The following is a 23,569-nucleotide window of genomic DNA, read 5'->3' on the forward strand; positions in this document are numbered from 1 at the left end:
GGGAACGAGTGTTCTCTCCATCAACAGGGTGCTTTCAGAGCCTGGGTGGGAGCTTCTCCTCAGACGCCCTAGAGATAAAGGACACTTGACGTGAGTTCTTTCCTCCAGGTAAAGCCTTGAATAGCCCTGCCGAAGCTAAGCTTGCAGCAGTTTCCTTGTGGCATTTGTTTTAGGTCTGTTTTCTTTTAAGGTTAGTAAGCTTTTCAAGACACCGAGGACCTCTCGTGGGCACCCTATTCCCTGCAAGAGCACCGAGTACCAGCAGGCTCCACTGGGCTACTAAGAAACATCCAGGCCAGGAAATATTTCCCAGTCACTGTGTATTTTGTGTGTAGGGCAACACACTGCACTCTTCCTTGGAAGAGCTAGATTTCCTCAGCTCTCCAACAACTCCAGGAAATGTGTTCTCTCAATTCCTATATGTCATGCAAATCTCCCTCATTGCCCTAGGCTGAGCGGCACTGAGAAACCAAAACTGCAACGCATTCCTTCTTTAAAGTCAAACCTTAAGACCCCATCCTTACCGGAGGAAGTTGGCTTGCTTTCCTGCTGTAACCAAAGCACAGTTCTTCCTCTTACACTCCAGGGTTTTAGAAGAGGCTAAGCCCGATAGCCTTCCCAGAGCGCTCCCTGGGGGAGGCGGTTGGCTACACGCAGAATTCCGTGCCAAATAAACTTTATTCAAGGAAGGGACCAGTGTGTAGCTAGAGTGTATATTTACTTGGTAGAAATCACAAGGAGGTAGGCTGCATGTTCGCTGGAAACGGGGAACTTATGGCACAAGTCTTGCTTACCCATTTTGAATGCTCCATTCAAGCTGCATTGAAGCTATCTAAATTACAATTTTAGGACGGGTCTCCAGTGTCTGTAGGCAGGGCTCTGGGAAGGGAACGAGTGTTCTCTACATCAACAGGGTGCTTTCATAGACTGGGTGGGAGCCTCGCCTGAGACGCTCTAGAGCTAAAAGGGAACTTGACGTGAGTCCTTTCCTCAAGGTAAAGCCTAGAATAGCCCTGCCGAAGTGGAAGCTTGGAGCGGAGTCCTTGAGGCATTAGTTTCAGGTCTGTTTCCTTTTAAGGTTAGTAAGCTTTTCAAGACCCCGAGGACCTCGCGTGGGCACCCTTTTCCCTGCAAGAACACCGAGTGCCGGCAGGCTCCACTGGGCTACTAAGAAACATCCTGGCCCAGAAACTTTTCCCAGTCACTCTTTGTATTTTGTGTGTAGGCCAACACACTACACTCTTCCTTGGAAGAGCTAGATTTCCTCAGCTCTCCAACAACTCCAGGAAATGTGTTCTCTCAAGTCTTATATGTCATGCAAATCTCCCTCATTGCCCTAGGCTGAGCGGCACTGAGAAACCAAAACTGCTTCGCATTCCTGCTACAAAGTCATGCCTTAAGACCCCATCCTTACAGGAGAAAGTCGGCTTGCGTTCCTGCTGTAACCAAAGCACAGTTCTTCCTCTTACACTCCAGGGTTTTAGAAGAAGCTAAGCCCGATAGCCTACCCAGAGCGCTCCCTGGGGGAGGCGGTTGGCTACACGCAGAATTCCGTGCCAAATAAACTTTATTCAAGGAAGGGACCAGTGTGTAGCTAGAGTGTATATTTACTTGGTTGAAATCACAAGGAGGTAGGCTGCATGTTCGCTGGAAACGGGGAACTTATGGCACAAGCCTTGCTTACCCATTTTGAATGCTCCATTCAAGCTGCCTTGAAGCTACCTAAATAACAATTTTAGGACGGGTCTCTAGTCTCTGTAGGTAGGGCTCTGGGAAGGGAACGAGTGTTCTCTACATCAACAGGGTGCTTTCATAGCCTGGGTGGGAGCCTCGCCTGAGACGCTCTAGAGCTAAAAGGAAACTTGACGTGAGTCATTTCCTCAAGGTAAAGCCTAGAATAGCCCTGCCGAAGTGGAAGCTTGGAGCGGAGTCCTTGAGGCATTAGTTTCAGGTCTGTTTCCTTTTAAGGTTAGTAAGCTTTTCAAAACACCGAGGACCTCGCGTGGGCACCTTATTCCCTGGAAGACCACCGAGTACCGGCAGTCTCCACTGGGCTACTAAGAAACATCCAGGCCCGGAAACCTTTCCCAGTCACTCTGTGTATTTTGTGTGTAGGCCAACACACTGCACTCTTCCTTGGAAGAGCTAGATTTCCTCAGCTCTCCAACAGCTCCAGGAAATGTGCTCTCTCAAGTCCTACAAGTCATGCAAATCTGCCTCATTGCCCTAGGCTGAGTGGCACTGAGAAACCAAAACTGCTTCGCATTCCTTCTACAAAGTCATACCTTAAGACCCCATCCTTACAGGAGAAAGTCAGCTTGCGTTCCTGCTGTAACCAAAGCACAGTTCTTCCTCTTACACTGCAGGGTTTTAGAAGAAGCTAAGCCCGATAGCCTACCTAGAGCGCTCCTTGGGGGAGGCTGTTGGCTGCACGCAGAACTCCGTGCCAAATAAACTTTATTCAAGGAAGGGACCAGTGTTTAGCTAGAGTGTATATTTACTTGGTAGAAATCACAAGTAGGTAGGCCGCGTGTTCGCTGGAAACGGGGACCTTATGGCACAAGCCTTGCTTTCCCATTTTGAATGCTCCATTCATGCTGCCTTGAAGTTACCTAAATAACAGTTTTAGGACGAGTCTTTAGTCATTGTAGGCAGGGCTCTGGGAAGGGAACGAGTGTTCTCTCCATCAACAGGGTGCTTTCATAGCCTGGGTGGGAGCCTCTCCTCAGACGCCCTAGAGATAAAGGACACTTGACGTGAGTTCTTCCCTCCATGTAAAGCCTTGAATAGCCCTGCCGAAGCTAAGCTTGCAGCAGTTTCCTTGTGGCATTTGTTTTAGGTCTGTTTTCTTTTAAGGTTAGTAAGCTTTTCAAGACACCGAGGACCTCTCGTGGGCACCCTATTCCCTGCAAGAGCACCGAGTACCAGCAGGCTCCACTGGGCTACTAAGAAACATCCAGGCCCGGAAACGTTTCCCAGTCACTGTGTATTTTGTGTGTAGGGCAACACACTGCACTCTTCCTTGGAAGAGCTAGATTTCCTCAGCTCTCCAACAACTCCAGGAAATGTGTTCTCTCAAGTCCTATATGTCATGCAAATCTCCCTCATTGCCCTAGGCTGAGCGGCACTGAGAAACCAAAACTGCAACGCATTCCTTCTTTAAAGTCAAACCTTAAGACCCCATCCTTACAGGAGAAAGTCGGCTTGCTTTCCTGCTGTAACCAAAGCACAGTTCTTCCTCTTACACTCCAGGGTTTTAGAAGAAGCTAAGCCCGATAGCCTACCCAGAGCGCTCCCTGGGGGAGGCGGTTGGCTACACGCAGAATTCCGTGCCAAATAAACTTTATTCAAGGAAGGGACCAGTGTGTAGCTAGAGTGTATATTTACTTGGTAGAAATCACAAGGAGGTAGGCTGCATGTTCGCTGGAAACGGGGAACTTATGGCACAAGCCTTGCTTACCCATTTTGAATGCTCCATTCAAGCTGCCTTGAAGCTACCTAAATAACAATTTTAGGACGGGTCTCTAGTCTCTGTAGGTAGGGCTCTGGGAAGGGAACGAGTGTTCTCTACATCAACAGGGTGCTTTCATAGCCTGGGTGGGAGCCTCGCCTGAGACGCTCTAGAGCTAAAAGGAAACTTGAGGTGAGTCATTTCCTCAAGGTAAAGCCTAGAATAGCCCTGCCGAAGTGGAAGCTTGGAGCGGAGTCCTTGAGGCATTAGTTTCAGGTCTGTTTCCTTTTAAGGTTAGTAAGCTTTTCAAGACACCGAGGACCTCGCGTGGGCACCTTATTCCCTGGAAGACCACCGAGTAACTGCAGTCTCCACTAGGCTACTAAGAAACATCCAGGCCCGGAAACCTTTCTCAGTCACTCTGTGTATTTTGTGTGTAGGCCAACACACTGCACTCTTCCTTGGAAGAGCTAGATTTCCTCAGCTCTCCAACAGCTCCAGGAAATGTGCTCTCTCACGTCCTACAAGTCATGCAAATCTGCCTCATTGCCCTAGGCTGAGCGGCATTGAGAAACCAAAACTGCTTCGCATTCCTTCTACAAAGTCATACCTTAAGACCCCATCCTTACAGGAGAAAGTCAGCTTGCGTTCCTGCTGTAACCAAAGCACAGTTCTTCCTCTTACACTGCAGGGTTTTAGAAGAAGCTAAGCCCGATAGCCTACCTAGAGCGCTCCTTGGGGGAGGCTGTTGGCTACACGCAGAACTCCGTGCCAAATAAACTTTATTCAAGGAAGGGACCAGTGTTTAGCTAGAGTGTATATTTACTTGGTAGAAATCACAAGTAGGTAGGCCGCGTGTTCGCTGGAAACGGGGACCTTATGGCACAAGCCTTGCTTTCCCATTTTGAATGCTCCATTCATGCTGCCTTGAAGTTACCTAAATAACAGTTTTAGGACGAGTCTTTAGTCATTGTAGGCAGGGCTCTGGGAAGGGAACGAGTGTTCTCTCCATCAACAGGGTGCTTTCAGAGCCTGGGTGGGAGCTTCTCCTCAGACGCCCTAGAGATAAAGGACACTTGACGTGAGTTCTTTCCTCCAGGTAAAGCCTTGAATAGCCCTGCCGAAGCTAAGCTTGCAGCAGTTTCCTTGTGGCATTTGTTTTAGGTCTGTTTTCTTTTAAGGTTAGTAAGCCTTTCAAGACACCGAGGACCTCTCGTGGGCACCCTATTCCCTGCAAGAGCACCGAGTACCAGCAGGCTCCACTGGGCTACTAAGAAACATCCAGGCCCGGAAATATTTCCCAGTCACTGTGTATTTTGTGTGTAGGGCAACACACTGCACTCTTCCTTGGAAGAGCTAGATTTCCTTAGCTCTCCAACAACTCCAGGAAATGTGTTCTCTCAAGTCCTATATGTCATGCAAATCTCCCTCATTGCCCTAGGCCGAGCGGCACTGAGAAACCAAAACTGCAACGCATTCCTTCTTTAAAGTCAAACCTTAAGACCCCATCCTTACAGGAGAAAGTCGGCTTGCTTTCCTGTTGTAACCAAAGCACAGTTCTTCCTCTTACACTCCAGGGTTTTAGAAGAAGCTAAGCCCGATAGCCTACCCAGAGCGCTCCCAGGGGGAGGCGGTTGGCTACACGCAGAATTCCGTGCCAAATAAACTTTATTCAAGGAAGGGACCAGTGTGTAGCTAGAGTTTATATTTACTTGGTAGAAATCACAAGGAGGTAGGCTGCATGTTCGCTGGAAACGGGGAACTTATGGCACAAGCCTTGCTTACCCATTTTGAATGCTCCATTCAAGCTGCATTGAAGCTATCTAAATTACAATTTTAGGACGGGTCTCCAGTGTCTGTAGGCAGGGCTCTGGGAAGGGAACGAGTGTTCTCTACATCAACAGGGTGCTTTCATAGACTGGGTGGGAGCCTCGCCTGAGACGCTCTAGACCTAAAAGGGAACTTGACGTGAGTCCTTTCCTCAAGGTAAAGCCTAGAATAGCCCTGCCGAAGTGGAAGCTTGGAGCGGAGTCCTTGAGGCATTAGTTTCAGGTCTGTTTCCTTTTAAGGTTAGTAAGCTTTTCAAGACACCGAGGACCTCGCGTGGGCACCTTATTCCCTGGAAGACCACCGAGTACCGGCAGTCTCCACTAGGCTACTAAGAAACATCCAGGCCCGGAAACCTTTCCCAGTCACTCTGTGTGTTTTGTGTGTAGGCCAACACACTGCACTCTTCCTTGGAAGAGCTAGATTTCCTCAGCTCTCCAACAGCTCCAGGAAATGTGCTCTCTCACGTCCTACAAGTCATGCAAATCTGCCTCATTGCCCTAGGCTGAGCGGCACTGAGAAACCAAAACTGCTTCGCATTCCTTCTACAAAGTCATACCTTAAGACCCCATCCTTACAGGAGAAAGTCAGCTTGCGTTCCTGCTGTAACCAAAGCACAGTTCTTCCTCTTACACTGCAGGGTTTTAGAAGAAGCTAAGCCCGATAGCCTACCTAGAGCGCTCCTTGGGGGAGGCTGTTGGCTACACGCAGAACTCCGTGCCAAATAAACTTTATTCAAGGAAGGGACCAGTGTTTAGCTAGAGTGTATATTTACTTGGTAGAAATCACAAGTAGGTAGGCCGCGTGTTCGCTGGAAACGGGGACCTTATGGCACAAGCCTTGCTTTCCCATTTTGAATGCTCCATTCATGCTGCCTTGAAGTTACCTAAATAACAGTTTTAGGACGAGTCTTTAGTCATTGTAGGCAGGGCTCTGGGAAGGGAACGAGTGTTCTCTCCATCAACAGGGTGCTTTCAGAGCCTGGGTGGGAGCTTCTCCTCAGACGCCCTAGAGATAAAGGACACTTGACGTGAGTTCTTTCCTCCAGGTAAAGCCTTGAATAGCCCTGCCGAAGCTAAGCTTGCAGCAGTTTCCTTGTGGCATTTGTTTTAGGTCTGTTTTCTTTTAAGGTTAGTAAGCTTTTCAAGACACCGAGGACCTCTCGTGGGCACCCTATTCCCTGCAAGAGCACCGAGTACCAGCAGGCTCCACTGGGCTACTAAGAAACATCCAGGCCAGGAAATATTTCCCAGTCACTGTGTATTTTGTGTGTAGGGCAACACACTGCACTCTTCCTTGGAAGAGCTAGATTTCCTCAGCTCTCCAACAACTCCAGGAAATGTGTTCTCTCAATTCCTATATGTCATGCAAATCTCCCTCATTGCCCTAGGCTGAGCGGCACTGAGAAACCAAAACTGCAACGCATTCCTTCTTTAAAGTCAAACCTTAAGACCCCATCCTTACCGGAGGAAGTTGGCTTGCTTTCCTGCTGTAACCAAAGCACAGTTCTTCCTCTTACACTCCAGGGTTTTAGAAGAGGCTAAGCCCGATAGCCTTCCCAGAGCGCTCCCTGGGGGAGGCGGTTGGCTACACGCAGAATTCCGTGCCAAATAAACTTTATTCAAGGAAGGGACCAGTGTGTAGCTAGAGTGTATATTTACTTGGTAGAAATCACAAGGAGGTAGGCTGCATGTTCGCTGGAAACGGGGAACTTATGGCACAAGTCTTGCTTACCCATTTTGAATGCTCCATTCAAGCTGCATTGAAGCTATCTAAATTACAATTTTAGGACGGGTCTCCAGTGTCTGTAGGCAGGGCTCTGGGAAGGGAACGAGTGTTCTCTACATCAACAGGGTGCTTTCATAGACTGGGTGGGAGCCTCGCCTGAGACGCTCTAGAGCTAAAAGGGAACTTGACGTGAGTCCTTTCCTCAAGGTAAAGCCTAGAATAGCCCTGCCGAAGTGGAAGCTTGGAGCGGAGTCCTTGAGGCATTAGTTTCAGGTCTGTTTCCTTTTAAGGTTAGTAAGCTTTTCAAGACCCCGAGGACCTCGCGTGGGCACCCTTTTCCCTGCAAGAACACCGAGTGCCGGCAGGCTCCACTGGGCTACTAAGAAACATCCTGGCCCAGAAACTTTTCCCAGTCACTCTTTGTATTTTGTGTGTAGGCCAACACACTACACTCTTCCTTGGAAGAGCTAGATTTCCTCAGCTCTCCAACAACTCCAGGAAATGTGTTCTCTCAAGTCTTATATGTCATGCAAATCTCCCTCATTGCCCTAGGCTGAGCGGCACTGAGAAACCAAAACTGCTTCGCATTCCTGCTACAAAGTCATGCCTTAAGACCCCATCCTTACAGGAGAAAGTCGGCTTGCGTTCCTGCTGTAACCAAAGCACAGTTCTTCCTCTTACACTCCAGGGTTTTAGAAGAAGCTAAGCCCGATAGCCTACCCAGAGCGCTCCCTGGGGGAGGCGGTTGGCTACACGCAGAATTCCGTGCCAAATAAACTTTATTCAAGGAAGGGACCAGTGTGTAGCTAGAGTGTATATTTACTTGGTTGAAATCACAAGGAGGTAGGCTGCATGTTCGCTGGAAACGGGGAACTTATGGCACAAGCCTTGCTTACCCATTTTGAATGCTCCATTCAAGCTGCCTTGAAGCTACCTAAATAACAATTTTAGGACGGGTCTCTAGTCTCTGTAGGTAGGGCTCTGGGAAGGGAACGAGTGTTCTCTACATCAACAGGGTGCTTTCATAGCCTGGGTGGGAGCCTCGCCTGAGACGCTCTAGAGCTAAAAGGAAACTTGACGTGAGTCATTTCCTCAAGGTAAAGCCTAGAATAGCCCTGCCGAAGTGGAAGCTTGGAGCGGAGTCCTTGAGGCATTAGTTTCAGGTCTGTTTCCTTTTAAGGTTAGTAAGCTTTTCAAGACACCGAGGACCTCGCGTGGGCACCTTATTCCCTGGAAGACCACCGAGTACCGGCAGTCTCCACTGGGCTACTAAGAAACATCCAGGCCCGGAAACCTTTCCCAGTCACTCTGTGTATTTTGTGTGTAGGCCAACACACTGCACTCTTCCTTGGAAGAGCTAGATTTCCTCAGCTCTCCAACAGCTCCAGGAAATGTGCTCTCTCAAGTCCTACAAGTCATGCAAATCTGCCTCATTGCCCTAGGCTGAGCGGCACTGAGAAACCAAAACTGCTTCGCATTCCTTCTACAAAGTCATACCTTAAGACCCCATCCTTACAGGAGAAAGTCAGCTTGCGTTCCTGCTGTAACCAAAGCACAGTTCTTCCTCTTACACTGCAGGGTTTTAGAAGAAGCTAAGCCCGATAGCCTACCTAGAGCGCTCCTTGGGGGAGGCTGTTGGCTGCACGCAGAACTCCGTGCCAAATAAACTTTATTCAAGGAAGGGACCAGTGTTTAGCTAGAGTGTATATTTACTTGGTAGAAATCACAAGTAGGTAGGCCGCGTGTTCGCTGGAAACGGGGACCTTATGGCACAAGCCTTGCTTTCCCATTTTGAATGCTCCATTCATGCTGCCTTGAAGTTACCTAAATAACAGTTTTAGGACGAGTCTTTAGTCATTGTAGGCAGGGCTCTGGGAAGGGAACGAGTGTTCTCTCCATCAACAGGGTGCTTTCATAGCCTGGGTGGGAGCCTCTCCTCAGACGCCCTAGAGATAAAGGACACTTGACGTGAGTTCTTCCCTCCATGTAAAGCCTTGAATAGCCCTGCCGAAGCTAAGCTTGCAGCAGTTTCCTTGTGGCATTTGTTTTAGGTCTGTTTTCTTTTAAGGTTAGTAAGCTTTTCAAGACACCGAGGACCTCTCGTGGGCACCCTATTCCCTGCAAGAGCACCGAGTACCAGCAGGCTCCACTGGGCTACTAAGAAACATCCAGGCCCGGAAACGTTTCCCAGTCACTGTGTATTTTGTGTGTAGGGCAACACACTGCACTCTTCCTTGGAAGAGCTAGATTTCCTCAGCTCTCCAACAACTCCAGGAAATGTGTTCTCTCAAGTCCTATATGTCATGCAAATCTCCCTCATTGCCCTAGGCTGAGCGGCACTGAGAAACCAAAACTGCAACGCATTCCTTCTTTAAAGTCAAACCTTAAGACCCCATCCTTACAGGAGAAAGTCGGCTTGCTTTCCTGCTGTAACCAAAGCACAGTTCTTCCTCTTACACTCCAGGGTTTTAGAAGAAGCTAAGCCCGATAGCCTACCCAGAGCGCTCCCTGGGGGAGGCGGTTGGCTACACGCAGAATTCCGTGCCAAATAAACTTTATTCAAGGAAGGGACCAGTGTGTAGCTAGAGTGTATATTTACTTGGTAGAAATCACAAGGAGGTAGGCTGCATGTTCGCTGGAAACGGGGAACTTATGGCACAAGCCTTGCTTACCCATTTTGAATGCTCCATTCAAGCTGCCTTGAAGCTACCTAAATAACAATTTTAGGACGGGTCTCTAGTCTCTGTAGGTAGGGCTCTGGGAAGGGAACGAGTGTTCTCTACATCAACAGGGTGCTTTCATAGCCTGGGTGGGAGCCTCGCCTGAGACGCTCTAGAGCTAAAAGGAAACTTGACGTGAGTCATTTCCTCAAGGTAAAGCCTAGAATAGCCCTGCCGAAGTGGAAGCTTGGAGCGGAGTCCTTGAGGCATTAGTTTCAGGTCTGTTTCCTTTTAAGGTTAGTAAGCTTTTCAAGACACCGAGGACCTCGCGTGGGCACCTTATTCCCTGGAAGACCACCGAGTACCGGCAGTCTCCACTAGGCTACTAAGAAACATCCAGGCCCGGAAACCTTTCCCAGTCACTCTGTGTGTTTTGTGTGTAGGCCAACACACTGCACTCTTCCTTGGAAGAGCTAGATTTCCTCAGCTCTCCAACAGCTCCAGGAAATGTGCTCTCTCACGTCCTACAAGTCATGCAAATCTGCCTCATTGCCCTAGGCTGAGCGGCACTGAGAAACCAAAACTGCTTCGCATTCCTTCTACAAAGTCATACCTTAAGACCCCATCCTTACAGGAGAAAGTCAGCTTGCGTTCCTGCTGTAACCAAAGCACAGTTCTTCCTCTTACACTGCAGGGTTTTAGAAGAAGCTAAGCCCGATAGCCTACCTAGAGCGCTCCTTGGGGGAGGCTGTTGGCTACACGCAGAACTCCGTGCCAAATAAACTTTATTCAAGGAAGGGACCAGTGTTTAGCTAGAGTGTATATTTACTTGGTAGAAATCACAAGTAGGTAGGCCGCGTGTTCGCTGGAAACGGGGACCTTATGGCACAAGCCTTGCTTTCCCATTTTGAATGCTCCATTCATGCTGCCTTGAAGTTACCTAAATAACAGTTTTAGGACGAGTCTTTAGTCATTGTAGGCAGGGCTCTGGGAAGGGAACGAGTGTTCTCTCCATCAACAGGGTGCTTTCATAGCCTGGGTGGGAGCCTCTCCTCAGACGCCCTAGAGATAAAGGACACTTGACGTGAGTTCTTTCCTCCAGGTAAAGCCTTGAATAGCCCTGCCGAAGCTAAGCTTGCAGCAGTTTCCTTGTGGCATTTGTTTTAGGTCTGTTTTCTTTTAAGGTTAGTAAGCTTTTCAAGACACCGAGGACCTCTCGTGGGCACCCTATTCCCTGCAAGAGCACCGAGTACCAGCAGGCTCCACTGGGCTACTAAGAAACATCCAGGCCCGGAAACGTTTCCCAGTCACTGTGTATTTTGTGTGTAGGGCAACACACTGCACTCTTCCTTGGAAGAGCTAGATTTCCTCAGCTCTCCAACAACTCCAGGAAATGTGTTCTCTCAAGTCCTATATGTCATGCAAATCTCCCTCATTGCCCTAGGCTGAGCGGCACTGAGAAACGAAAACTGCAACGCATTCCTTCTTTAAAGTCAAACCTTAAGACCCCATCCTTACAGGAGAAAGTCGGCTTGCTTTCCTGCTGTAACCAAAGCACAGTTCTTCCTCTTACACTCCAGGGTTTTAGAAGAAGCTAAGCCCGATAGCCTACCCAGAGCGCTCCCTGGGGGAGGCGGTTGGCTACACGCAGAATTCCGTGCCAAATAAATTTTATTCAAGGAAGGGACCAGTGTGTAGCTAGAGTGTATATTTACTTGGTAGAAATCACAAGGAGGTAGGCTGCATGTTCGCTGGAAACGGGGAACTTATGGCACAAGCCTTGCTTACCCATTTTGAATGCTCCATTCAAGCTGCCTTGAAGCTACCTAAATAACAATTTTAGGACGGGTCTCTAGTCTCTGTAGGTAGGGCTCTGGGAAGGGAACGAGTGTTCTCTACATCAACAGGGTGCTTTCATAGCCTGGGTGGGAGCCTCGCCTGAGACGCTCTAGAGCTAAAAGGAAACTTGAGGTGAGTCATTTCCTCAAGGTAAAGCCTAGAATAGCCCTGCCGAAGTGGAAGCTTGGAGCGGAGTCCTTGAGGCATTAGTTTCAGGTCTGTTTCCTTTTAAGGTTAGTAAGCTTTTCAAGACACCGAGGACCTCGCGTGGGCACCTTATTCCCTGGAAGACCACCGAGTAACTGCAGTCTCCACTAGGCTACTAAGAAACATCCAGGCCCGGAAACCTTTCTCAGTCACTCTGTGTATTTTGTGTGTAGGCCAACACACTGCACTCTTCCTTGGAAGAGCTAGATTTCCTCAGCTCTCCAACAGCTCCAGGAAATGTGCTCTCTCACGTCCTACAAGTCATGCAAATCTGCCTCATTGCCCTAGGCTGAGCGGCATTGAGAAACCAAAACTGCTTCGCATTCCTTCTACAAAGTCATACCTTAAGACCCCATCCTTACAGGAGAAAGTCAGCTTGCGTTCCTGCTGTAACCAAAGCACAGTTCTTCCTCTTACACTGCAGGGTTTTAGAAGAAGCTAAGCCCGATAGCCTACCTAGAGCGCTCCTTGGGGGAGGCTGTTGGCTACACGCAGAACTCCGTGCCAAATAAACTTTATTCAAGGAAGGGACCAGTGTTTAGCTAGAGTGTATATTTACTTGGTAGAAATCACAAGTAGGTAGGCCGCGTGTTCGCTGGAAACGGGGACCTTATGGCACAAGCCTTGCTTTCCCATTTTGAATGCTCCATTCATGCTGCCTTGAAGTTACCTAAATAACAGTTTTAGGACGAGTCTTTAGTCATTGTAGGCAGGGCTCTGGGAAGGGAACGAGTGTTCTCTCCATCAACAGGGTGCTTTCAGAGCCTGGGTGGGAGCTTCTCCTCAGACGCCCTAGAGATAAAGGACACTTGACGTGAGTTCTTTCCTCCAGGTAAAGCCTTGAATAGCCCTGCCGAAGCTAAGCTTGCAGCAGTTTCCTTGTGGCATTTGTTTTAGGTCTGTTTTCTTTTAAGGTTAGTAAGCTTGTCAAGACACCGAGGACCTCTCGTGGGCACCCTATTCCCTGCAAGAGCACCGAGTACCAGCAGGCTCCACTGGGCTACTAAGAAACATCCAGGCCCGGAAACGTTTCCCAGTCACTGTGTATTTTGTGTGTAGGGCAACACACTGCACTCTTCCTTGGAAGAGCTAGATTTCCTCAGCTCTCCAACAACTCCAGGAAATGTGTTCTCTCAAGTCCTATATGTCATGCAAATCTCCCTCATTGCCCTAGGCTGAGCGGCACTGAGAAACCAAAACTGCAACGCATTCCTTCTTTAAAGTCAAACCTTAAGACCCCATCCTTACAGGAGAAAGTCGGCTTGCTTTCCTGTTGTAACCAAAGCACAGTTCTTCCTCTTACACTCCAGGGTTTTAGAAGAAGCTAAGCCCGATAGCCTACCCAGAGCGCTCCCAGGGGGAGGCGGTTGGCTACACGCAGAATTCCGTGCCAAATAAACTTTATTCAAGGAAGGGACCAGTGTGTAGCTAGAGTTTATATTTACTTGGTAGAAATCACAAGGAGGTAGGCTGCATGTTCGCTGGAAACGGGGAACTTATGGCACAAGCCTTGCTTACCCATTTTGAATGCTCCATTCAAGCTGCATTGAAGCTATCTAAATTACAATTTTAGGACGGGTCTCCAGTGTCTGTAGGCAGGGCTCTGGGAAGGGAACGAGTGTTCTCTACATCAACAGGGTGCTTTCATAGACTGGGTGGGAGCCTCGCCTGAGACGCTCTAGACCTAAAAGGGAACTTGACGTGAGTCCTTTCCTCAAGGTAAAGCCTAGAATAGCCCTGCCGAAGTGGAAGCTTGGAGCGGAGTCCTTGAGGCATTAGTTTCAGGTCTGTTTCCTTTTAAGGTTAGTAAGCTTTTCAAGACCCCGAGGACCTCGCGTGGGCACCCTTTTCCCTGCAAGAACACCGAGTGCCGGCAGGCTCCACTGGGCTACTAAGAAACATCCTGGCCCAGAAACTTTTCCCAGTCACTCTTTGTATTTTGTGTGTAGGCCAACACACTACACTCTTCCTTGGAAGAGCGAGATTTCCTCAGCTCTCCAACAACTCCAGGAAATGTGTTCTCTCAAGTCTTATATGTCATGCAAATCTCCCTCATTGCCCTAGGCTGAGCGGCACTGAGAAACCAAAACTGCTTCGCATTCCTGCTACAAAGTCATGCCTGAAGACCCCATCCTTACAGGAGAAAGTCGGCTTGCGTTCCTGCTGTAACCAAAGCACAGTTCTTCCTCTTACACTCCAGGGTTTTAGAAGAAGCTAAGCCCGATAGCCTACCCAGAGCGCTCCCTGGGGGAGGCGGTTGGCTACACGCAGAATTCCGTGCCAAATAAACTTTATTCAAGGAAGGGACCAGTGTGTAGCTAGAGTGTATATTTACTTGGTTGAAATCACAAGGAGGTAGGCTGCATGTTCGCTGGAAACGGGGAACTTATGGCACAAGCCTTGCTTACCCATTTTGAATGCTCCATTCAAGCTGCCTTGAAGCTACCTAAATAACAATTTTAGGACGGGTCTCTAGTCTCTGTAGGTAGGGCTCTGGGAAGGGAACGAGTGTTCTCTACATCAACAGGGTGCTTTCATAGCCTGGGTGGGAGCCTCGCCTGAGACGCTCTAGAGCTAAAAGGAAACTTGACGTGAGTCATTTCCTCAAGGTAAAGCCTAGAATAGCCCTGCCGAAGTGGAAGCTTGGAGCGGAGTCCTTGAGGCATTAGTTTCAGGTCTGTTTCCTTTTAAGGTTAGTAAGCTTTTCAAGACACCGAGGACCTCGCGTGGGCACCTTATTCCCTGGAAGACCACCGAGTACCGGCAGTCTCCACTGGGCTACTAAGAAACATCCAGGCCCGGAAACCTTTCCCAGTCACTCTGTGTATTTTGTGTGTAGGCCAACACACTGCACTCTTCCTTGGAAGAGCTAGATTTCCTCAGCTCTCCAACAGCTCCAGGAAATGTGCTCTCTCAAGTCCTACAAGTCATGCAAATCTGCCTCATTGCCCTAGGCTGAGCGGCACTGAGAAACCAAAACTGCTTCGCATTCCTTCTACAAAGTCATACCTTAAGACCCCATCCTTACAGGAGAAAGTCAGCTTGCGTTCCTGCTGTAACCAAAGCACAGTTCTTCCTCTTACACTGCAGGGTTTTAGAAGAAGCTAAGCCCGATAGCCTACCTAGAGCGCTCCTTGGGGGAGGCTGTTGGCTGCACGCAGAACTCCGTGCCAAATAAACTTTATTCAAGGAAGGGACCAGTGTTTAGCTAGAGTGTATATTTACTTGGTAGAAATCACAAGTAGGTAGGCCGCGTGTTCGCTGGAAACGGGGACCTTATGGCACAAGCCTTGCTTTCCCATTTTGAATGCTCCATTCATGCTGCCTTGAAGTTACCTAAATAACAGTTTTAGGACGAGTCTTTAGTCATTGTAGGCAGGGCTCTGGGAAGGGAACGAGTGTTCTCTCCATCAACAGGGTGCTTTCATAGCCTGGGTGGGAGCCTCTCCTCAGACGCCCTAGAGATAAAGGACACTTGACGTGAGTTCTTCCCTCCATGTAAAGCCTTGAATAGCCCTGCCGAAGCTAAGCTTGCAGCAGTTTCCTTGTGGCATTTGTTTTAGGTCTGTTTTCTTTTAAGGTTAGTAAGCTTTTCAAGACACCGAGGACCTCTCGTGGGCACCCTATTCCCTGCAAGAGCACCGAGTACCAGCAGGCTCCACTGGGCTACTAAGAAACATCCAGGCCCGGAAACGTTTCCCAGTCACTGTGTATTTTGTGTGTAGGGCAACACACTGCACTCTTCCTTGGAAGAGCTAGATTTCCTCAGCTCTCCAACAACTCCAGGAAATGTGTTCTCTCAAGTCCTATATGTCATGCAAATCTCCCTCATTGCCCTAGGCTGAGCGGCACTGAGAAACCAAAACTGCAACGCATTCCTTCTTTAAAGTCAAACCTTAAGACCCCATCCTTACAGGAGAAAGTCGGCTTGCTTTCCTGCTGTAACCAAAGCACAGTTCTTCCTCTTACACTCCAGGGTTTTAGAAGAAGCTAAGCCCGATAGCCTACCCAGAGCGCTCCCTGGGGGAGGCGGTTGGCTACACGCAGAATTCCGTGCCAAATAAACTTTATTCAAGGAAGGGACCAGTGTGTAGCTAGAGTGTATATTTACTTGGTAGAAATCACAAGGAGGTAGGCTGCATGTTCGCTGGAAACGGGGAACTTATGGCACAAGCCTTGCTTACCCATTTTGAATGCTCCATTCAAGCTGCCTTGAAGCTACCTAAATAACAATTTTAGGACGGGTCTCTAGTCTCTGTAGGTAGGGCTCTGGGAAGGGAACGAGTGTTCTCTACATCAACAGGGTGCTTTCATAGCCTGGGTGGGAGCCTCGCCTGAGACGCTCTAGAGCTAAAAGGAAACTTGACGTGAGTCATTTCCTCAAGGTAAAGCCTAGAATAGCCCTGCCGAAGTGGAAGCTTGGAGCGGAGTCCTTGAGGCATTAGTTTCAGGTCTGTTTCCTTTTAAGGTTAGTAAGCTTTTCAAGACACCGAGGACCTCGCGTGGGCACCTTATTCCCTGGAAGACCACCGAGTACCGGCAGTCTCCACTAGGCTACTAAGAAACATCCAGGCCCGGAAACCTTTCCCAGTCACTCTGTGTGTTTTGTGTGTAGGCCAACACACTGCACTCTTCCTTGGAAGAGCTAGATTTCCTCAGCTCTCCAACAGCTCCAGGAAATGTGCTCTCTCACGTCCTACAAGTCATGCAAATCTGCCTCATTGCCCTAGGCTGAGCGGCACTGAGAAACCAAAACTGCTTCGCATTCCTTCTACAAAGTCATACCTTAAGACCCCATCCTTACAGGAGAAAGTCAGCTTGCGTTCCTGCTGTAACCAAAGCACAGTTCTTCCTCTTACACTGCAGGGTTTTAGAAGAAGCTAAGCCCGATAGCCTACCTAGAGCGCTCCTTGGGGGAGGCTGTTGGCTACACGCAGAACTCCGTGCCAAATAAACTTTATTCAAGGAAGGGACCAGTGTTTAGCTAGAGTGTATATTTACTTGGTAGAAATCACAAGTAGGTAGGCCGCGTGTTCGCTGGAAACGGGGACCTTATGGCACAAGCCTTGCTTTCCCATTTTGAATGCTCCATTCATGCTGCCTTGAAGTTACCTAAATAACAGTTTTAGGACGAGTCTTTAGTCATTGTAGGCAGGGCTCTGGGAAGGGAACGAGTGTTCTCTCCATCAACAGGGTGCTTTCAGAGCCTGGGTGGGAGCTTCTCCTCAGACGCCCTAGAGATAAAGGACACTTGACGTGAGTTCTTTCCTCCAGGTAAAGCCTTGAATAGCCCTGCCGAAGCTAAGCTTGCAGCAGTTTCCTTGTGGCATTTGTTTTAGGTCTGTTTTCTTTTAAGGTTAGTAAGCTTGTCAAGACACCGAGGACCTCTCGTGGGCACCCTATTCCCTGCAAGAGCACCGAGTACCAGCAGGCTCCACTGGGCTACTAAGAAACATCCAGGCCCGGAAACGTTTCCCAGTCACTGTGTATTTTGTGTGTAGGGCAACACACTGCACTCTTCCTTGGAAGAGCTAGATTTCCTCAGCTCTCCAACAACTCCAGGAAATGTGTTCTCTCAAGTCCTATATGTCATGCAAATCTCCCTCATTGCCCTAGGCTGAGCGGCACTGAGAAACCAAAACTGCAACGCATTCCTTCTTTAAAGTCAAACCTTAAGACCCCATCCTTACAGGAGAAAGTCGGCTTGCTTTCCTGTTGTAACCAAAGCACAGTTCTTCCTCTTACACTCCAGGGTTTTAGAAGAAGCTAAGCCCGATAGCCTACCCAGAGCGCTCCCAGGGGGAGGCGGTTGGCTACACGCAGAATTCCGTGCCAAATAAACTTTATTCAAGGAAGGGACCAGTGTGTAGCTAGAGTTTATATTTACTTGGTAGAAATCACAAGGAGGTAGGCTGCATGTTCGCTGGAAACGGGGAACTTATGGCACAAGCCTTGCTTACCCATTTTGAATGCTCCATTCAAGCTGCATTGAAGCTATCTAAATTACAATTTTAGGACGGGTCTCCAGTGTCTGTAGGCAGGGCTCTGGGAAGGGAACGAGTGTTCTCTACATCAACAGGGTGCTTTCATAGACTGGGTGGGAGCCTCGCCTGAGACGCTCTAGACCTAAAAGGGAACTTGACGTGAGTCCTTTCCTCAAGGTAAAGCCTAGAATAGCCCTGCCGAAGTGGAAGCTTGGAGCGGAGTCCTTGAGGCATTAGTTTCAGGTCTGTTTCCTTTTAAGGTTAGTAAGCTTTTCAAGACCCCGAGGACCTCGCGTGGGCACCCTTTTCCCTGCAAGAACACCGAGTGCCGGCAGGCTCCACTGGGCTACTAAGAAACATCCTGGCCCAGAAAGTTTTCCCAGTCACTCTTTGTATTTTGTGTGTAGGCCAACACACTACACTCTTCCTTGGAAGAGCGAGATTTCCTCAGCTCTCCAACAACTCCAGGAAATGTGTTCTCTCAAGTCTTATATGTCATGCAAATCTCCCTCATTGCCCTAGGCTGAGCGGCACTGAGAAACCAAAACTGCTTCGCATTCCTGCTACAAAGTCATGCCTTAAGACCCCATCCTTACAGGAGAAAGTCGGCTTGCGTTCCTGCTGTAACCAAAGCACAGTTCTTCCTCTTACACTCCAGGGTTTTAGAAGAAGCTAAGCCCGATAGCCTACCCAGAGCGCTCCCTGGGGGAGGCGGTTGGCTACACGCAGAATTCCGTGCCAAATAAACTTTATTCAAGGAAGGGACCAGTGTGTAGCTAGAGTGTATATTTACTTGGTTGAAATCACAAGGAGGTAGGCTGCATGTTCGCTGGAAACGGGGAACTTATGGCACAAGCCTTGCTTACCCATTTTGAATGCTCCATTCAAGCTGCCTTGAAGCTACCTAAATAACAATTTTAGGACGGGTCTCTAGTCTCTGTAGGTAGGGCTCTGGGAAGGGAACGAGTGTTCTCTACATCAACAGGGTGCTTTCATAGCCTGGGTGGGAGCCTCGCCTGAGACGCTCTAGAGCTAAAAGGAAACTTGACGTGAGTCATTTCCTCAAGGTAAAGCCTAGAATAGCCCTGCCGAAGTGGAAGCTTGGAGCGGAGTCCTTGAGGCATTAGTTTCAGGTCTGTTTCCTTTTAAGGTTAGTAAGCTTTTCAAGACACCGAGGACCTCGCGTGGGCACCTTATTCCCTGGAAGACCACCGAGTACCGGCAGTCTCCACTGGGCTACTAAGAAACATCCAGGCCCGGAAACCTTTCCCAGTCACTCTGTGTATTTTGTGTGTAGGCCAACACACTGCACTCTTCCTTGGAAGAGCTAGATTTCCTCAGCTCTCCAACAGCTCCAGGAAATGTGCTCTCTCAAGTCCTACAAGTCATGCAAATCTGCCTCATTGCCCTAGGCTGAGCGGCACTGAGAAACCAAAACTGCTTCGCATTCCTTCTACAAAGTCATACCTTAAGACCCCATCCTTACAGGAGAAAGTCAGCTTGCGTTCCTGCTGTAACCAAAGCACAGTTCTTCCTCTTCCACTGCAGGGTTTTAGAAGAAGCTAAGCCCGATAGCCTACCTAGAGCGCTCCTTGGGGGAGGCTGTTGGCTGCACGCAGAACTCCGTGCCAAATAAACTTTATTCAAGGAAGGGACCAGTGTTTAGCTAGAGTGTATATTTACTTGGTAGAAATCACAAGTAGGTAGGCCGCGTGTTCGCTGGAAACGGGGACCTTATGGCACAAGCCTTGCTTTCCCATTTTGAATGCTCCATTCATGCTGCCTTGAAGTTACCTAAATAACAGTTTTAGGACGAGTCTTTAGTCATTGTAGGCAGGGCTCTGGGAAGGGAACGAGTGTTCTCTCCATCAACAGGGTGCTTTCATAGCCTGGGTGGGAGCCTCTCCTCAGACGCCCTAGAGATAAAGGACACTTGACGTGAGTTCTTTCCTCCATGTAAAGCCTTGAATAGCCCTGCCGAAGCTAAGCTTGCAGCAGTTTCCTTGTGGCATTTGTTTTAGGTCTGTTTTCTTTTAAGGTTAGTAAGCTTTTCAAGACACCGAGGACCTCTCGTGGGCACCCTATTCCCTGCAAGAGCACCGAGTACCAGAAGGCTCCACTGGGCTACTAAGAAACATCCAGGCCCGGAAACGTTTCCCAGTCACTGTGTATTTTGTGTGTAGGGCAACACACTGCACTCTTCCTTGGAAGAGCTAGATTTCCTCAGCTCTCCAACAACTCCAGGAAATGTGTTCTCTCAAGTCCTATATGTCATGCAAATCTCCCTCATTGCCCTAGGCTGAGCGGCACTGAGAAACCAAAACTGCAACGCATTCCTTCTTTAAAGTCAAACCTTAAGACCCCATCCTTACAGGAGAAAGTCGGCTTGCTTTCCTGCTGTAACCAAAGCACAGTTCTTCCTCTTACACTCCAGGGTTTTAGAAGAAGCTAAGCCCGATAGCCTACCCAGAGCGCTCCCTGGGGGAGGCGGTTGGCTACACGCAGAATTCCGTGCCAAATAAACTTTATTCAAGGAAGGGACCAGTGTGTAGCTAGAGTGTATATTTACTTGGTAGAAATCACAAGGAGGTAGGCTGCATGTTCGCTGGAAACGGGGAACTTATGGCACAAGCCTTGCTTACCCATTTTGAATGCTCCATTCAAGCTGCCTTGAAGCTACCTAAATAACAATTTTAGGACGGGTCTCTAGTCTCTGTAGGTAGGGCTCTGGGAAGGGAACGAGTGTTCTCTACATCAACAGGGTGCTTTCATAGCCTGGGTGGGAGCCTCGCCTGAGACGCTCTAGAGCTAAAAGGAAACTTGACGTGAGTCATTTCCTCAAGGTAAAGCCTAGAATAGCCCTGCCGAAGTGGAAGCTTGGAGCGGAGTCCTTGAGGCATTAGTTTCAGGTCTGTTTCCTTTTAAGGTTAGTAAGCTTTTCAAGACACCGAGGACCTCGCGTGGGCACCTTATTCCCTGGAAGACCACCGAGTACCGGCAGTCTCCACTAGGCTACTAAGAAACATCCAGGCCCGGAAACCTTTCCCAGTCACTCTGTGTGTTTTGTGTGTAGGCCAACACAATGCACTCTTCCTTGGAAGAGCTAGATTTCCTCAGCTCTCCAACAGCTCCAGGAAATGTGCTCTCTCACGTCCTACAAGTCATGCAAATCTGCCTCATTGCCCTAGGCTGAGCGGCACTGAGAAACCAAAACTGCTTCGCATTCCTTCTACAAAGTCATACCTTAAGACCCCATCCTTACAGGAGAAAGTCAGCTTGCGTTCCTGCTGTAACCAAAGCACAGTTCTTCCTCTTACACTGCAGGGTTTTAGAAGAAGCTAAGCCCGATAGCCTACCTAGAGCGCTCCTTGGGGGAGGCTGTTGGCTACACGCAGAACTCCGTGCCAAATAAACTTTATTCAAGGAAGGGACCAGTGTTTAGCTAGAGTGTATATTTACTTGGTAGAAATCACAAGTAGGTAGGCCGCGTGTTCGCTGGAAACGGGGACCTTATGGCACAAGCCTTGCTTTCCCATTTTGAATGCTCCATTCATGCTGCCTTGAAGTTACCTAAATAACAGTTTTAGGACGAGTCTTTAGTCATTGTAGGCAGGGCTCTGGGAAGGGAACGAGTGTTCTCTCCATCAACAGGGTGCTTTCAGAGCCTGGGTGGGAGCTTCTCCTCAGACGCCCTAGAGATAAAGGACACTTGACGTGAGTTCTTTCCTCCAGGTAAAGCCTTGAATAGCCCTGCCGAAGCTAAGCTTGCAGCAGTTTCCTTGTGGCATTTGTTTTAGGTCTGTTTTCTTTTAAGGTTAGTAAGCTTTTCAAGACACCGAGGACCTCTCGTGGGCACCCTATTCCCTGCAAGAGCACCGAGTACCAGCAGGCTCCACTGGGCTACTAAGAAACATCCAGGCCAGGAAATATTTCCCAGTCACTGTGTATTTTGTGTGTAGGGCAACACACTGCACTCTTCCTTGGAAGAGCTAGATTTCCTCAGCTCTCCAACAACTCCAGGAAATGTGTTCTCTCAAGTCCTATATGTCATGCAAATCTCCCTCATTGCCCTAGGCTGAGCGGCACTGAGAAACCAAAACTGCAACGCATTCCTTCTTTAAAGTCAAACCTTAAGACCCCATCCTTACCGGAGGAAGTTGGCTTGCTTTCCTGCTGTAACCAAAGCACAGTTCTTCCTCTTACACTCCAGGGTTTTAGAAGAGGCTAAGCCCGATAGCCTTCCCAGAGCGCTCCCTGGGGGAGGCGGTTGGCTACACGCAGAATTCCGTGCCAAATAAACTTTATTCAAGGAAGGGACCAGTGTGTAGCTAGAGTGTATATTTACTTGGTACAAATCACAAGGAGGTAGGCTGCATGTTCGCTGGAAACGGGGAACTTATGGCACAATTCTTGCTTACCCATTTTGAATGCTCCATTCAAGCTGCATTGAAGCTATCTAAATTACAATTTTAGGACGGGTCTCCAGTGTCTGTAGGCAGGGCTCTGGGAAGGGAACGAGTGTTCTCTACATCAACAGGGTGCTTTCATAGACTGGGTGGGAGCCTCGCCTGAGACGCTCTAGAGCTAAAAGGGAACTTGACGTGAGTCCTTTCCTCAAGGTAAAGCCTAGAATAGCCCTGCCGAAGTGGAAGCTTGGAGCGGAGTCCTTGAGGCATTAGTTTCAGGTCTGTTTCCTTTTAAGGTTAGTAAGCTTTTCAAGACCCCGAGGACCTCGCGTGGGCACCCTTTTCCCTGCAAGAACACCGAGTACCGGCAGGCTCCACTGGGCTACTAAGAAACATCCTGGCCCGGAAACTTTTCCCAGTCACTCTTTGTATTTTGTGTGTAGGCCAACACACTACACTCTTCCTTGGAAGAGCTAGATTTCCTCAGCTCTCCAACAACTCCAGGAAATGTGTTCTCTCAAGTCTTATATGTCATGCAAATCTCCCTCATTGCCCTAGGCTGAGCGGCACTGAGAAACCAAAACTGCTTCGCATTCCTGCTACAAAGTCATTCCTTAAGACCCCATCCTTACATGAGAAAGTCGGCTTGCGTTCCTGCTGTAACCAAAGCACAGTTCTTCCTCTTACACTCCAGGGTTTTAGAAGAAGCTAAGCCCGATAGCCTACCCAGAGCGCTCCCTGGGGGAGGCGGTTGGCTACTCGCAGAATTCCGTGCCAAATAAACTTTATTCAAGGAAGGGACCAGTGTGTAGCTAGAGTGTATATTTACTTGGTTGAAATCACAAGGAGGTAGGCTGCATGTTCGCTGGAAACGGGGAACTTATGGCACAAGCCTTGCTTACCCATTTTGAATGCTCCATTCAAGCTGCCTTGAAGCTACCTAAATAACAATTTTAGGACGGGTCTCTAGTCTCTGTAGGTAGGGCTCTGGGAAGGGAACGAGTGTTCTCTACATCAACAGGGTGCTTTCATAGCCTGGGTGGGAGCCTCGCCTGAGACGCTCTAGAGCTAAAAGGAAACTTGATGTGAGTCATTTCCTCAAGGTAAAGCCTAGAATAGCCCTGCCGAAGTGGAAGCTTGGAGCGGAGTCCTTGAGGCATTAGTTTCAGGTCTGTTTCCTTTTAAGGTTAGTAAGCTTTTCAAGACACCGAGGACCTCGCGTGGGCACCTTATTCCCTGAAGACCACCGAGTACCGGCAGTCTCCACTGGGCTACTAAGAAACATCCAGGCCCGGAAACCTTTCCCAGTCACTCTGTGTATTTTGTGTGAAGGCCAACACACTGCACTCTTCCTTGGAAAGGCTAGATTTCCTCAGCTCTCCAACAGCTCCAGGAAATGTGCTCTCTCACGTCCTACAAGTCATGCAAATCTGCCTCATTGCCCTAGGCTGAGCGGCACTGAGAAAC

The sequence above is a fragment of the Balaenoptera physalus genome (genome assembly GCF_965194825.1).
Source record: "Balaenoptera physalus genome assembly, chromosome: 17".
NCBI lineage: Eukaryota > Metazoa > Chordata > Mammalia > Artiodactyla > Balaenopteridae > Balaenoptera > Balaenoptera physalus.